Source organism: Canis aureus, chromosome 12, assembly GCF_053574225.1.
Source record: "Canis aureus isolate CA01 chromosome 12, VMU_Caureus_v.1.0, whole genome shotgun sequence".
Lineage (NCBI taxonomy): Eukaryota > Metazoa > Chordata > Mammalia > Carnivora > Canidae > Canis > Canis aureus.
The window spans coordinates 12,658,039-12,674,656 of NC_135622.1; the positions used below are offsets into that span (position 1 = coordinate 12,658,039).

At 42.5% G+C, this 16,618-nt stretch overlaps 1 non-coding gene across 1 annotated transcript; it reads left to right on the top strand.

The window, feature by feature from the left end:
* The first annotated feature begins 1,024 nt into the window (after positions 1 to 1,024).
* On the top strand, positions 1,025 to 1,129 carry LOC144281475 (U6 spliceosomal RNA). The gene has a single exon (XR_013349992.1). It is a non-coding gene; the product is annotated as a U6 spliceosomal RNA (small nuclear RNA).
* Positions 1,130 to 16,618: the final 15,489 nt, after the last annotated feature.

The following is a 16,618-nucleotide window of genomic DNA, read 5'->3' on the forward strand; positions in this document are numbered from 1 at the left end:
TTGGTTTGGATAGTTCCCCTTGATGGGCCATTATAAAGCTTCATTGCAATTCTTGGTTATATCCTGAGTAGTTCCTAAGATTAAACCTAGGATTGAACTATTTAAAAATCAAGACTTTTCCTACTTATTCACATTGGGGATCTGATTGTGGGTATTATGCATCTTCATTTAAAAAAAACTATTTCAACTGAAATTCAAGTGAAGAGTTGTCCTGTCTGAACATTTCTGCTACTATAGAGACTTTCCCCTTCCTTCAAAATCTTGGGGTACTATTTTAAATTTTAATAGCAACAATATGTTTGTAATATTTTTTAAAGCCCTAAAAAGTAAAATTTTTCCTTGATTCTAAGATGCCCTTAATCATTTAACAGAAATTTTTGGGGGAACTGTACTTCTTAATATGAGATACCTCCCAATTTCAGAAAAGATAAATTGTGAGGAATAAAGTATGTCTTATAAAAATATGGTATATGTATTAACATGGAAAAATATTCAAGATATATTTTTACATCAAAGAAGTAAGTTGCACGGCAGTATGTTAGCTAGTATAACAAACAGGCTCCAAATATACACAGTGGAAGTATATTTTTCTTCACACAATTAACGTGAGCAGGCGAACAGGTTCTTGGGGTGACTCTCCTCCAAGCAGTCATGCAGTGTTTAGACTGAAGAAAGCTCCTTCATCTTCAACATGTGGTTGCCTCCATACCAACCAGCTAGAAGGAGAAAAGAACTTGGAGCAGCATGTATGGGAGGGTCTCCCTGCCAGGCCTCTAATAAGAGCACATCCCTTCTGTTCATGTTCCATTGGCTAGCCTTAGTCATATGACCACATTCAACTATAAAACATGCTGAGAAATGTATTCTCCATGTGTTCTCAGGAGGAAGAGGAGAATATGAATTTTATTCTAGCAGTCTCTAATATGTTTGTGTATGTGTGTGTGTTTTGTCTTACTTAAATATACAGAAATGTTAGTGGTGTTAGTCAAGGTTCTCCAGAGAAACAGAACAAATAGGAGATTGTGTTCTCTTTGGCAGTATATATACTAAAGTTGGAACCATATAGAGAAGATTAGCATGGTCCCTGTGTAAGGATGACACATAAATTCATGAAACGTTCCATAAAAAAAAAGAACAAACAGGATATATATATATATATATATATATATATATATATATATATATATACACACTGAAGGCTGGAGACCTAGGAAAACCTGTGATGTTATTCTGTCTGAGGCTGAAGGCTGGGGAACCAGGGAAGCTCAAGATGGTGTAAATGCTAGTCTGGGGGCAGAAGAAGATGAAATGAGATGTCCCAGCTCAATAGTGGGGCAGAGAAAAAAAGGAGGCAATCCCCCTTCCTCTACCTTCTGTTCTTTCCATGCCCTCAGTGGATTGGATGGTGCCCACCTACATTAGAAGGACAATTTACTGAATCCATGGATTCAAATGCTAATCTCATCTGGAAGTATTCTCACATTTAAAGTTGGAAAAGATATGAATGGAATTAATTACCTATTATGACTTCCTCAAGCCAATGGAATATAGGAAACTTTTTATTTTTTAGTAATGTCTTCAAAAATATATATTACTTTTGGAAGCAGAAAAAAATTGGTTGTTTTCTCAATAAGTAGAAGGCTGCAAGGATCAAGCAATGAAATGGGAAGACCTCTTATTTGCAGTTCCTGAGGCTCGGCATCTGGTTATGGCTGTAAACACATTCACTTATTTTCAAGTCACTGTTGACTTGGAAGGAAATACCAGTGTAAGTCTTCCTTAAAACTTATTAAAAAAACTTATTAAGATATGTATATGCATATCCAACAGTACATTAAAAGGATTACTCACCATGACCAAGTGGGATTTATTCCTGGGATGCAAGGGTGGTTCAACATTCATAAATCAATTAACGTGATAGATCACATTAATGAAAGAAAAGACAAGAACCATATGATCTTATCAATCGATTCAGAAAAAGCATTTGAAAAAAATACAGCATCTATTCTTGATTAAAACTCTTCAAAGTGTAGGGACAGAAGGAGCATACCTTAATATCATAAAAGCCATCTACAAAAAGCCCACAGTGAATATCGTCCTCAATGGGGAAAAACTGAGAGCTTTCCCCCTAAGGTCAGGAACACAACAGGGATGCCCACTCTCACCACTGTTGTTCAACATAGTACTAGAGGTCCTAGCCTTGGCAATCAGACAACAAAAAGAAATCAAAGGCATTCAAATTGGCAAAGAAAAGTCAAACTCTCACTCTTCCCAGATGACATGATACTGTGTATGGATAAACCAAAAACTCCACCCCAAGATTGCTAGAACTCATACAGCAGTTCAGCAATGTGGCAGGATACAAAATCAATGTACAGATATGAGTTGCATTTCTCTACCCTGACAATGAGACAGAAGAAAGAAATTAAGGAGTCAATGCCATTTACAATTGCACCCAAAAGCCATAAGATACCTAGTAATAAACCTAACCAAAGAGGTAAAGGATCTGAGTCCTAAAAACCACAGAACACTTCTGAAAGAAATTGAGGAAGACACAAAGAGATGGAAAAGTATTCCATGCTCATGGATTGGAAGAATAAATATCGTGGAAATGTCTATGCTACCCAGAACAATCTGCACATTCAATGCAATTCCTATCAAAATACTATGGACAATTTTCATTGAGTTGGAACAAATAATCCTAAGATTTGAGCAGAACCAGAAAAGATTTCGAATAGCCAGAGGAATGTTGAAAAAGAAAACCAAAGCTGGTGGCATCATGATGCTGGACTTCAAGCTATATCACAAAGCTGTGATCATCAAGACAGTATGGTACTAGCACAAAAACAGACACATAGATCAATGGAACAGAATAGAGAACCCAGAAATGGGCACTCAACTCCATGGTCAACTAATCTTCAACAAAGCAGGAAAGACTATCCAATGGAAAAAAGACTTATCTCTTCAATAAGTGGTGTTGGGAAAATTGGACAGCCACATGCAGAAGAATGAAACTAGACCATTCTCTTACACCATACACACATACACACAAAAACTCACAATGGATGAAAGACCTAAATGTGAGACAGAAATCCATCAAATCCTAGAGAAGAACACAGGCAGCGACCTTTTTGAATTCAGCTGCAGCAATTCTTGCAAGACACGTCTCCAAAGGCAAGGGAAACAAAAGCAAAAATGAACTACTGAGACTTGATCAAGATAAAAAGCTTCTGCACAGCAAAGGGAACAGTCAACAAAACTAAAAGGCAACCTACAAGTGGGAGAAGATATTTGCAAATGACCTATCAGATAAAGGGTTAGTATCCAAGAGCTCATCTAACTCAACACCCAAAAAACAAACAATCCAGTCAAGAAATGGGCAGAAGACATGAACAGACATTCCTCCAAAGATCTATACATGGCCAACAGGCACATGAGAAAATGCTCCACATCACTTGTCATTAGGGAAATACAAATCAAAACCACAATGAGATACCACTTTATATGGCAAGAAAGACTAAAATTAACAAGAGGAAACAAAAAATGTTGGTTAGGATGTGGAGAAAGGGGGACCCTTATATATTGTTTGTGTGAATGCAAACTGGTACAGCCACTCTGGAAAACAGTGTGGAGGTTCCTCAGTAAGTTAAAAATGGAGCTACCCTATGACCCAGCAATTGTACTGCTGGGTATTTATCTCAAAGATACAGATGTAGTGAAACAATGGGACACCTGCACCCCAATGTTCACAGTAGTGTCCATAATATCCAAATTGTGGAAGGAGTTGAGATGCCCTTTGACAGAAAAATGGATAAAGAAGATGTGGGAATATTATTATTCAACCATCAGAGAGGATGAATTACCTAGCATTTACATGGACGTGGATGGAACTGGAGGGTATTACACTGAGTGAAATGAATCAATTGAAGAAATATAATTATCATATGGTTTCATTTATAAGTAGAATATAAGAAATAGTGAAAGGGACTATAAGGGAAGGAGGGAGGAACTGAATAGGGAAAAATTAGAGGAAGACAAACCACGAGAGACTCCTAACTGTGGGAAACAAATGGAGGGTTGCTGAAAGGGAGGTAGGTGGGGGATGGGGTAATTGCACGATGGGCATTAAGGAGGGCACTTGATGTGATGAGCACCAGGTGTTATACTATATGTTGGCAAATTGAATTTAAATGAAAAAATAAAGGAAAGGAAGAAAAATATATGTATATGCATGTATGTGTATTTATTATTTCTTGACTTGATTCCCTTTTGCCCCAGGAGTGAAGTTCCCTCTCAGACTTGTGTGAAGGAGTGACATGGGGATACCTGGCACTAGATGATGGCAGCTTATCCCCAAGTTTCCAGGTAAAGAGACAACCTGATCCTGAGAAAGAACTGAGGTTAGGAGCCATCTTCTAGTTCAGTGATCTAGGATTTTTCAACCTCAGCACAATCAACGCTTTGGGTCAGGTAATTCTTTGTCATGGAGCAGTCCAGCGCACAGTAGGACAAGTAGCACTATCCCTGGCCTCCTCCTACTGGGTGCCAGTAGCACATACAATCCCCTCCCCCCCCAGTTGTGACAGCTAAAATGTCTTTAGGCATTGCTAAATGTCCCCTGGGGGTCAAAATCATTGCTGGTTGAGAATCGCTGACTTAACTCCTGCAAATTTCAATTTCCTCGTTTGTCGTTGGTGATAATAATACTTTTGTGGTATAATATGTAATACTTTATGTGGTATGATATGTTTTGTGGTATAATGCAACACTAGCTAGCATTTATTTATTTATAAATATTTTATTTATTTATTTGACTGAGAGAGCGAGACAGCACAAGCAGGGAGAGTGGCAGAGGGGAGAGGGAGACACAGGTTCCACTGAGCAGGGAGCCCGAGGCAGGACCTGATCCCAGGACCTCGAGATGATGATCTGAGCCAAAAGCAGACACTTAACCACTGAGCCAGCAGGCACCCACTGGTAAGCTTTTATAAAAACATGAAATCTCTGTAGCTTGGCATAGCAGAAGGTTAATTTTTGCTTATGTTTCACCAATGTGAGTATTTGCAACCAGGTGCCCTTCTTTGTGGAAAAATTCAGGGACTGGGCTTCTTCTATCTCGTGAGTCACATTGTATGCCCTTCGTAATCTAGGTCCTTTGAATCCTCTCCAGTTCAGTTTAGAGATGGGAAAAGAAACAGATCTTGACAGGTGGGGGATTATTACGGGCCAGGCCTGGAAGCAGTGGTATTTTTCCTGCTTACATTCCACTTGGAGGCACCTGACTACAGGGAGGGCTGGGACAGGCAGTCTAGATGTGTTCCCAGGAGCCAGCCAATCTCTGCACACAAGTTTGGACATTTATGTGCTGATTCTGGAGGGCGTGTGTATCTGAATATTTCAGGTTTCACTTGGTGGATGGAACAAAAGAGGTGACATTGGCATTGACATTAGAACTCTGGAAGAAGGAACCATTTCAATCCATCAGTCGTTCAGTCTCCTCCCAGTGTTTCTGTGAGTCTCTAAGGATAACTAGAAGTACTCGGGAAGAGTCTCCTCAAGTTCTTTTGCTTGATCTTCTCAAGGAAGACCCTGGTACACAAGCCCTCAGGAGAGGCTACAAGTCTGTGCTATTGCTGGTAACCTTTGAGAGACCAAGTTGTCTGCCACGACTTGTAACAGGAGTTGGTACCACACTGTTCTTACAGCTTTATAGCCCTTGCCAAGCCCCACTGCCATGCTGTGGTGGAAACAGGGGCCATGACCCCTCTGCCCCCGCTTGGTTGTGCGTGGGTGCTTCTGACTCAGCTGTGCCCAGAATTTTGCCAGAATTTTCATGAAAGCTGCTTCTCTGGCTTTCTGTCCTAACTCCTCTCTCCACAGCAGATCAAATCTAGTCTATTAGCCAACACAGTTGGCAGAAGCCAGCTGATGTGATGAGATTGTGGCAGGGACAGAAAGTACTCTTTCCCTTCTTTTTCTTTGTACCTCTGCTACTACTACTAGCGTGTCTGGCCCCAAGTGCCTTCTACCACCAGCTTGGGCAAAGAGACACCACAGGGGTCCTAGCCCACCAGCTCTGTAATTGCAACTTGGGTTAGCTCAGTCAGGATTACTACATATATATTAGGTTTAGTAGCATTCTTGCTGAGATTCCCAGAGCACACTCCAAAAGGATGACATTGCCATAAAAAGCATCTAAATGAAGTGGAAGACATTACAGGGTAAGAAGGCAATGTCTATTGTGTCTGCCCAGTGACACAGACTTATTGCAGATTTGGTTCATGGAAACTTTAAGGCTCTCTGGGCATAATGATACTTTGGTTACAGCATCTCTTAGGCACATGCAATAAATCAGATGCTATTCACACTAATTGAAGATGCAGCTTTCTCAAATAAATCACCTCCGGCAGCAGGTCTCAGGGAAACGAAGCCACCTACCCCATTGGCCTGCTCACTCACCCGTTTTCCAACCTAGAATGGGAACTAAATTCAGTTACCTAATAAGGTTAACAATTTTGATGAACTCGGTTTCTACTACCTGGGATAAATATGATCATGTTTGAGCTTTATAAAACTCAACTAGAAAATTTGGGGTCTGGTTTTGTTAGGATTCAAGTACTTTTAAGTGGATTGCAAATTTAGTCATTAGTAAGAAAGGATAAGTTTTTTGTTTTGTTTTGTTTTGTTTTCATTTTTAACCCCTGGAGTTGGCAGTCCCTGCATTTTACTTATTTATTTATTTTTAAATATTTGATTTATGTATTTGAGAGAGAAAGAGAGTGGGGGAGCAGCAGAGGGAGAGGGACAAGCAGATTCCCTACTGAGCACAGAACCCTGAGGCAGAGGCAGGACTCGATCCCATGACCCTGAGATCGTGACTTGAGCTGAGATCAAGAGTTGGATGCTTAACGGATGGAGTCACCCAGGCGCTCTTGTCTCTGCATTTTAATTGAGATGGCTACTTCCCAGGTTACTGTGATAACAAATAGGATAACATTCAGAATATTTCTGTGACTGAGGACGTATTGTTTCCTGATGTCTAAGAGTAGGAGTGATTTTTTTTCTTTTAATAGGGCAGAGTTTAATAGGAATGTGTGTTTGGGGGATCCCTGGGTGGCTCAGCGGTCTAGCGCCTGCCTTTGGCCTAGGGCGTGGTCCTGGAGTCCCGGGATCAAGTCCCACGTCAGGCTCCTGGCATGGAGCCTGCTTCTCCCTCTGCTTGTGTCTCTGCCTCTCTCTCTCTCTCTCTCTCTCTCTGTCTCTAATGAATAAATAAAATCTTAAAAAAAAAAAAGGAATGTGTGAGTGAGTGTGTGTGCATGTGTGTGCATGAGTGTGTCTGCACATATGTGAAAGTATGAACACGTATGTGTCTGTGTGTGAGAGCTTGTATGTGTGTGTACATTTGGGTGTGACTGTGTGTAAAGGTGTAAATGTGTGTGTATGGATGCATGTATGACTGAGTAAGAGAAAGAGAGAAGGTACTTGGAGAACTTGAAAAAACCAGAGAGCTGACTGGCCACAGCTGGCTCCATCAGTGCTCCTTTTGGAGGCTTTTCCTTATCTTTCACATGACTTTGACTCAATCGCCTCATTTTTGTGGCAGGAAAATGGAATGTGCTTTACTCTAGGAGGACTCTGAGGGATGTGTGACTCTCAGGGCTAAGAGTCAGGAAACCAAGGGCTGGTTCTTTGCCCATGGATTAATCAGGATTCACATCAGTCCTTATATTCACCCCTGTGTCCCTTGTCCCTAGAACAAACAGCAGAAGCTGGCTTTCACCACCCCTGTGTCTGGCCAGTCCTGACACTGAGAAAATTTAGAAGAAAAGAAAGAAGCAAGAAAGGGACTAACATCTCCTGGGTCGTTGTTATTGGATGGGCACCATGTTTGCCATTTTGTAGGGAAAGAAGTGGAGGGGATCCCTGGGTGGCTCAGTGGTTTAGCACCTGCCTTTGGCCCAGGGCGTGATCCTGGAGTCCCGGGATCGAGTCTTACGTCAGGCTCCTGGCATGGAGCCTGCTTCTTCCTCCTCCGGTGTCTCTGCCTCTCTCTCTCTATGTCTATCATAAATAAATAAATAAATAAATAAATAAATAAATAAATAAATCTTTAAAAAAAAAAAAAAAAGAAAGAAGTGGAGGCTGAATGAGTTCAGTGCCCTGCCCTAAGTCACACAGCCAGAAGTGACAAGACTGGGCTTCAAATCCAGTCTATAGCCTTTCAACTAACCACACTGCCTTGCAAAACCTTGTGGGAGATTCAGGGGCTTTTAATTTTGATTATGCCCCCAAATCTTGGCCAACACTTTGGTTAGACCAAATGTAGCTCAAATGGTCATAAAGATCTTGACAAAAAAGGAAAGAGAAAAAAAGCAAGATCACAGACTCTTCTTCTGCAAAAAATTAAATATAAAAAACGGTGAAAATTGTAGCAACAAAACAACTCAATGACACCAACTAAACAACAATAGGATAACAAATTCATGTCACAAACTTCTAAATTAGATGGTCAAAGAAAAAATGGAAGATTCTGGTGCAGCTCAGTGAGACTCTCTGTCCAACCAGCTGGAATTGTCACTGGGAAAACGTAGGAGTCAAAACAACTCTGAAAGTTGTCTAATTACCCCTCAGTCTGGACAGATGTGGTCTGAGGGAGTGAAGAGGAGAAGCAGGGAAGCATCCAGAAAGAGTGGATGGAGGAGAGTCTCAGCCTGAGGAACAATGAAGAGAGAAGTTGGAACAATCACAACCACACAAAACCAGGTATCCCCACAACTTATAGGAACCTAGCATTCTTGAAGACAAAAAAGAAAAGAAATGAGACAAGATGCTGGTGATGGGGTGGGAAGGTGGGGGGAATCAGGAAGCCAGGCAGAAGAGCAAAGGGACACTCAAGGCAAAGTTCCTTTCCTTGTGTTGACACAAGGCTGACTTCACAGATACCATCCCTTTGCTTCATCTGGCTTTATGCTTGGTGAGGTGGCAAGAGATGTTGGGTAGATAGGTGGCTAAAGTGAGGAATGAACAATTTGGGGTTGACATTGAAGCACAGTCTCCAGGATTCCCCATCACAGGGGAGAGGATACTCTTGCTGGGTGGAGTACAGCCATGGAACAGATTTTTAACAAATTAAAAAAAAAAAGACTTTAGAGCCCCAATTCTCTAAGAGGATAAAGAAAAGTTTTCTCTAAAGGCCAACTTCCATGTATCACAGGCTTAATTGTGCCATATTCAAGTGCCATCTGTTCCATATAGTATACTTTATATTTTCTTTAAATCACTTTTTTAACCCAAGAGATTTATTTTAAAAGGAAACCTTATATCACCACAGTAGGTGGAAACCCAATATAACTCTTCAGAAATAGAATAAAATAGGTATAATGAACGTACATTAATATGATTCAATTCTAGCTCTACATTGTTGCTTGTTAAAGGTGCTGAAACTTGACCTCACTGTTAAATAGGAAGGTTACATACATTTGGAAAGACGTTGAGGTTTTTTTTAAGACTTTTAGCACCAAACTGAGTTTTTTTAAGACTTTTAAAAAGATTTATTATTTATTTTAGAGAGAGAGAGAGAGAGAGTGCGATTGGGGGAAAGGGGAGAGAGAGAGAGAAGGAGAGTAGACTCCTTGTTGAGCACAGAGCCTGACATGGGGTTCAATGCCCCTACCGTGAGATCATGACCTGAGCCAAAATCAAGAGTCAGACACTTAACTGACTGAGCCACCCAGGCACCCCTAAGTAATCTCTATATCCAACATGGAGCTGGAACTTACAGCCCTGAGATCAAGAGTGTGTATACTCTATTCACTGAGCCAGCCAGGCGCCCCCTAAAACTCTTTGATTTAAACAGAACTGAAGAAGAGGGAAAAGAAAATAACTTTCACACCATGTAATTCAATATCATTTCATTCTAACTCTGTGTACCAATTGGGAAAAGTTAGCAGAAAAGATAGCCTTCAGATAATAGCAAATACAAAGCAAAAGGACAGGGAAAGCAGAACAGTTAGGGAAATGATATTTGATAGTATCCATAAACTCTTTTTTGGAGGTGAGGCACTTGAGGTAAAAATCTGTCACCCAGGGACACCTGGGTGGCTCAGTGGTTGAGCATCTGCTTTCAGCTCAGGTCATGATCCTGGGTCCTGGGATTGAATCCTGTATTGGGCTCCCCACAGGGAGCCTGCTTCTCCCTCTGCCTGTGTCTCTGCCTCTCCCTGTGTGTCTCTCATGAATAAATAAATAAAATCTTAAAAAAAAAAATCCACCAACCAAATGATCAAACCAAATTATAGGAATTAGAAATTGAGGGGCTGTGATGAAAAATCACATGGTAAACATTTTACCATTTAAATATGGAAGCAAGTCTAACTAACTATGGATTTTTTTTAATAGGGTAAGTCCGTTGAGACTTTCTAAAGTGAAATACATAACTGAGAAACTCCAACTCTTAAACATTTTGCCTTTTTTTTTTTAACTGCAGAGGGATTTTATTTCAGTTATCTAGTGTGGTATCACAAGCTATCTCAAAACTTAGTGGTTTGAGACAACAGTAATCATGTATTTGATCACAATTTGGCAATTCGGGTGAAGCTCACAGTAGGAGCAGCTCATCTCTTATGCCTGGTGTCACCCAGGGCTGGAGGAGCGCCTTCTAAGATGGCTCACTCATAAGGCTGGCAAAGTTCACGCTCTCTGTTGGCTGAGAGCTTGGTTGGGGCTGTTGGTGGCAGACTTCAATTTTCCTTTTCCTTGGCCTTTCTGTGGAGCTGCTTGGGCTTCCTTACAGCATGGCGTCTAGATTCCAAGAGGGAGGAAGTAGAAACTGCTACATCTCTTAAAGGCTAGGCTCAGAATTGGAACAGCATCACTTCCACAGTATTCTGTTGGTCACAGCAGTTATAGACCCAACTCAGATTCAAAGCTAAGGAGAAAGAGACTCCACCTTTCAGTGGGAGGAGTGACAAAAGTGTTGTGGCCATTTGTCACAACATATTTCTTGTGATAGAGCATTTTCAATTTACTTCAATTTCTTTTACACGTTAAACTACAATATTGAATTTTGCCAAAATGAACATAGAGGCTATTATCCCATTATTAAAAAATCACTTCTATCCTGTGCATGCTTCCTCTGACTACATGCATAAAGAGATATCTAGAATGTTTGACAATATTAATGATGCTTATATCTACATAATTGTATTTAGGATGACTTTTAGTTTAGTTTTTTTTTTTTTTAAAGATTTTATGTATTTATTTTTGCGTGAGAGAGATCGAGAAAAAAAGAGAACAGGAGCAGGGGGTTGAGTGTAGAGGTGCAGAGGGAGAAGCAGACTCCCCACTGAGCAGGGAGCCTGATGCAGGGCTCAATCCCAGGACCTGAGATCATGATCTGAGGCAAAAGCAGACGCTTAACCAACTGAGCCACCCAAGAGCCCTAGGATGATTTTTTAAAAAAACTTTCTTCTAAATACTGTTTAATTTTGTTTGAGTTTCTCATATGTATCTTTTTGTTGTTGTTTTTAAGACTTTATTTTTTAGGACAGTTTTAGGTAGGCTCACAGCAGCATTGAGAGGAAAGTCAAGATTTTTATAAAACCAGTAAAGTTGGGGCACCTGGGTGGCTCAGTGGGTGAGCATCTGCCTTCGGCTCAGGTCGTGATCCCAGGGTCCTGGGATCGAGTCCCACGTTGGACTCCTCACTGAGAGCATGCTTCTCCCTCTGCCTGTGTCTCTGCCTCTCTGTGTCTCTCATGAATAAATTAACAAAATCTTTAAAAAAATAAATAAAGCCAGTAAAGTCATTATCTTAATAAAACCCAGAAGGAAGCAAGTGCTTAGAAAATAAATTTGCTCCTAATCACTTACAATGTCAGTGAGTTCGAAGTGTCCCTATGGACCTCCAAGTGCCACTTCTTTATCGTATGGGAGAAGAAAATGAAGTCCAGAAAAGTGACTTGTTCAGGCTCACACATCTAACTTTCAGGGCGTGTGTGGTAGGCTCACTGTTATGTGTCACATCCTCTTCCAAAATGTGAAGGAGTGAATTGGCTTGGACTGTGTCTACTATGAATCTATGCATTTGTATGTAACACTCACCATAAAAGGGTTTGAGACAGGACAGCAGAAGGATTCAGTTACCAGCTTGATTTCTGGGCACTTTAGCAAAAACTGGGGAAGGTTTCTCCAGGTGCTTTCAATTTTGAGCTTGCCTTCTGGAGGAACTGTCCAGAGTGGTGATCTGCCTGTGGCCTGAGGACCTCTGTGACACATAGAGGGACTTAAAAGTCCCTTTGAAAAAAGAAAAAAAAAGTCCCTTTGAGAATGGCAGGCACTGGGGTGGGAAGTCAGGCCCGGCACTGCAGTCCATCCAGACCAAGGCAAAGTATATTTCAGAGGCATTGCTTGAGCAGAGCAGAGTGTCTTTTAGATCAGGCTCCATGTTGCAAGCTGCCATTGTTCCTCTTCTGTTGTCTGTCATTGAACAAATCACTGGTCTCTGCTGGTAATTTCTGCAAGTTAATGGCAAACAGGAATGTCTGGGCTTCCACCGTAGCTGGATTGCTGGCCATAGGGATGATTATGATGGACTCTCCCTCTCTAAGGCCTCTTTCACTTGCTGGAACTCCTGGGGAAACTATTCTGTCCCCGACAAGACTTGGTCTCCCAGGCCTGGTCCCCGCTTGCCCTTGCCTTTGTGATGCAACCCATGAGCTCCACGTGTGTGGTCTTGCTAGCTCTGTTCCTTTCCAAGGGGCAAAGCACAGGGTTCATTTCCACTAAATCTTCCTTGACATTTTGCTGAAGTTACAATTCCTCCACATTCAGCAGCCCTCCGGTGACCTTAATGGGAGAGGAGCCAGCCTCCAGCAAATCTCTTTTTTGAGGAGAGTGAACATGACCATGCAACAGGCAATAAATAAAGGCCCCGTTCAGTGAATGCCGTGAGGATAGAAACCTGCTGCTTTGTCCAATGGCATCAAGAAATCAAAATGTCCAGGAATCTATCTTGTCTGATTTGGTTGCCATTTCTTTTAGAGGACATTTCCCTGAAGAGGCTTACTCTTCTGTTTGCATTCTTGCTTCTCCCCACTGCCGCAAGAGGGCTGGAGAGGTTTGGCTCAGAAATCTTTCCACCACGCTTCTGCGCGACCCTCCCACCCCATCCCCAACCCCTCCAGCTCCTTCAGTGAAGGAGCAGATTACTGCAGGAGCTAGTGTGCCATCATTTGAAACGTGCTTCATTCAGAACATTTTTGAGAAGCGTGACAAGGAAACATGATCAGGAGAGGGTTTTGTGTAGTTCGGAAAAAACCCCATCCTTTCAACAACCAACATCCCAGACGCTTTAATTGAGTGCGTTCTACGTCCCAGGGAGCGCACTGGGCGCGGGACGACAGTGCAGGAGAGAGCAGGGGGTGTGGGGAGTTCTGAAGAGCGACAGCGAAGGCTGCATATGGCTTTACGTTGTTTTCAGAGAGAGACAAAAACATTTTTTCCTCATGGGCTTTCCATTCTAATGAAAAGGACAGAGAAGAGAACAGCCAATGTGCTATGTTCTCTAAGGAAAGCAGGAGAAGGAAGGATTGAGTTAGATCAGGGGTGGGGGTGCCGGGGGAACGCGAGGTTGCAGGGAGGGCTGGGAGGGTTCCAGGGCACAGAGGAGGCTTGAACTGAGTGTTGAAGGTAAGTCGATTTTTTTTGAGTCAACAGTGGATGAGGGGGAACTCCAGGTGGTGGAAACAGGACGTGTGGATGCTTAGAGTCTGGAGAAAATGTATTGCAGGTGCTTCCCAACAGCCAGCAGGTAGCTTATGGATCCCAAAGGATCCTGTGTGTCACAGAGGCAGGAAAAGCCAAGGTTCTGGGGATAGCCCAGAGGTCCCACCTCTGAGCCAACAGCGAGTCCTTTGGGAAAGTGAATTTCTCTGAACCTTCGTTTTGTCCTTTAGAAAATGAGAACAATAATATGTACAGTCACAGGCATTGTAGGAGGTAAATCGGTGCTGCAGTATGCCTGACCCCAAAGTCTGCCATCCCTCCCCCTCCCCAGGTAGGCTAGGCAGGGGGCTGTCTTGGTGGTGGGGGATCCTGGCCACCTCTGCTTAGGGCCAGGCTCTAGGCAGGCGTCTGCCCAGAGTCAGGCTGGGCCCAGGGCTGAGTCAGTGGTGGGGACTCCAGAAGAGTAGAAAGAAGGCTGGCTGACACCTTCTTCCTTGGGCTTCCATCAAGACCCACAGCCGGTTCAAGCCCTGACCATTCCAAGTGCTCCAAATACCTGTTTTTTTTTGGGTAATATTCAAGCAATGCCAGATCTTGAGGGGGATTCTGAAAATCTAGGGAAGCAACATCCTGCTCCTCAGACAACTGCACACTCACACCAAAAGCTGCAGATAATTTCAGGGCATTTGCAGACCCCTCTGAAGCCCATCCCTGCCCCCTCACCGCCCCCCCCCCCCCCAGATTAAGACTAAGACTACCTCTCTGATAACTTAGCATGCAAGCAAAGAACCATCTTCCAGGGAAGGCAGGTGTGTTTCTCTGACAGCACACCACCTTCCCCAGGTGGCAGTTGCTTTTCCAATATCATATTTCCTGGACTCATTCTCCTGGGTCCCCTTTGCTGGCATTCCTTTGCCTCATTATTCAGTCTCCTGAGTGGCAGAGGTGCACATTGGGTCATCTGAAATGGTCTCATTTGTGCATGGCAAGCGACGGGCAGGAATTCGCTGAGCTGGCCACAGTGGCTCTATACAAATCAATCCAGAAGCGCTGGGCAGGACTGACCTCCCTTCATGGGCTGTAGCGATGCACTGGCAGGAGTTTTAATTATAACGCTGAAGTGTATTTGTCTTAGAAAGCATGTCAGGGATAAACTATTAAAAGGGCAAATACTTTTTTTTCCAAGAGAATGAGTTTTTCTGCCAGTATATTTTATTGGAACAATAATCCTGATGAAATCAAAGTAACAGCCCAAGCTCCTGCCAGGGGAAGTTGATGAAAGCAGAAGCATCTTTGTCATAACAACCCTTATTCAGCACCGACTATCAGCAGTTGTAGTCTACATTCACCAGTTTATTTAACCCCCTAATGGCCCAACCAGGACCTGTCTTACACATGGGGAGACCGAGGCTCGGAGAGATTTGTCCAAGGTCACACAGCCAGTAAGTGGCACCAGTGGAATTAAACCAGGGCCACTTGATTATACAACATATCATCGTTTTCTTCATAACTATTTAAAGATTTAATCCTTTTCCCCCAAGGTAAGAATAAATCTAGTCTAAAAGATCAAAATGTCAATCAGGTGCATAACAGGGATCCTCTGCCCATTGCTTCAGCTCCATTCCCACTCCAGGTAACTTCCGCCATGTTACTCGAGGTTCTCCAGAAAGACAGGACAAATAGGAGGTGTCTACATAAAAAGAGATTTATTTTGAGGAATCAGTTTATGTGATTAGGAAGGTTGCTATGTCCAAAATCTGCAGGGTGGGCTGGCAGGATGGAGACCTAGGGAAGAGTGGATGATGCATTTCAAGTTTGAAGGTTGCCTACTAGCAGAATTCCTTGCTTGGGGGAGGTCAATCTTTGTTCTGTTAGGACCTTCAGCTGATTGCATGGGGCCCACCCACATTATGGTGGGGGATCTGCGTTACTCGAAGTCCACCCATTTAAACGTTTTTTTTTTTTTGTTTTGTTTTTTGTCTGTTTGTTTTGAGAGAAAGAGAGAGAGAAGGAGCAGAGGGAGAGGGAGAAAGAATCTCACGCAGACTCCACACTGAGCATGGAGCCTAACGCAGGGCTTGATCTCACGACCCTGAGATTGTGACCTGAGCTGAAATCAAGAGTTAGACGTTTAACTGATTGACCCACCCAGTCACCCCTCAAAGTCTGCTGATTTAAGTGTTAATATTATCCAAAACACCCTCAGAGCAATAATCTCTGACTAGATACCTGGGCACCGTGGCTTAGTCAAGTTGACATTTTAAATGATCACACCATTTTCAATTCTATTAGGTGTTTAATCTGTTACTCACATCCGTATATCTTAAAACATGCGTTTTAAAAAATCGTTTCTTTGTTTTTCTGCTTTAAATACTACCTATTGGCTTTTTACTATGGCTCCTGTAGACTTAGTGCTCTCATGCCCTTCCCCATGACTCCTGTCCCTGTATCATCTTCTCAACATCATTAAACTACCTTTTAAATCAATATTCAGGGTTCATGTTACTCTGACCATTAGTCACAGCCAAATCACGTGGTGTACCCCAAATACATTTCCTTTCTCTGGAGTTATAATCATTTATTCTGGACTTAAAAATCACCTCATGTTTAGTGGGCTTAGTCTACTGCTCAGTACCTATCACTGATTAATCTCCACACTCTGTCAGAACTGAGAAATCTTGGAGACCCTGGGTGGTTCAGTCATTTAAGTGTCTGACTCTTGATTTTGGCTCAGGTTGTGACCTCAGGGTCGTGATATTGAGCCCCGAGTTGAGCTCCATTATCAACGTGGAGCCTGCTTAAGATTTTCTCTCTCTCTCCCTTTGCCCCTCCACCCCACAAGAAAAAAGAAAAAAGAAAGAACTGAGAAATCTCTCAGTAACCTGACCAG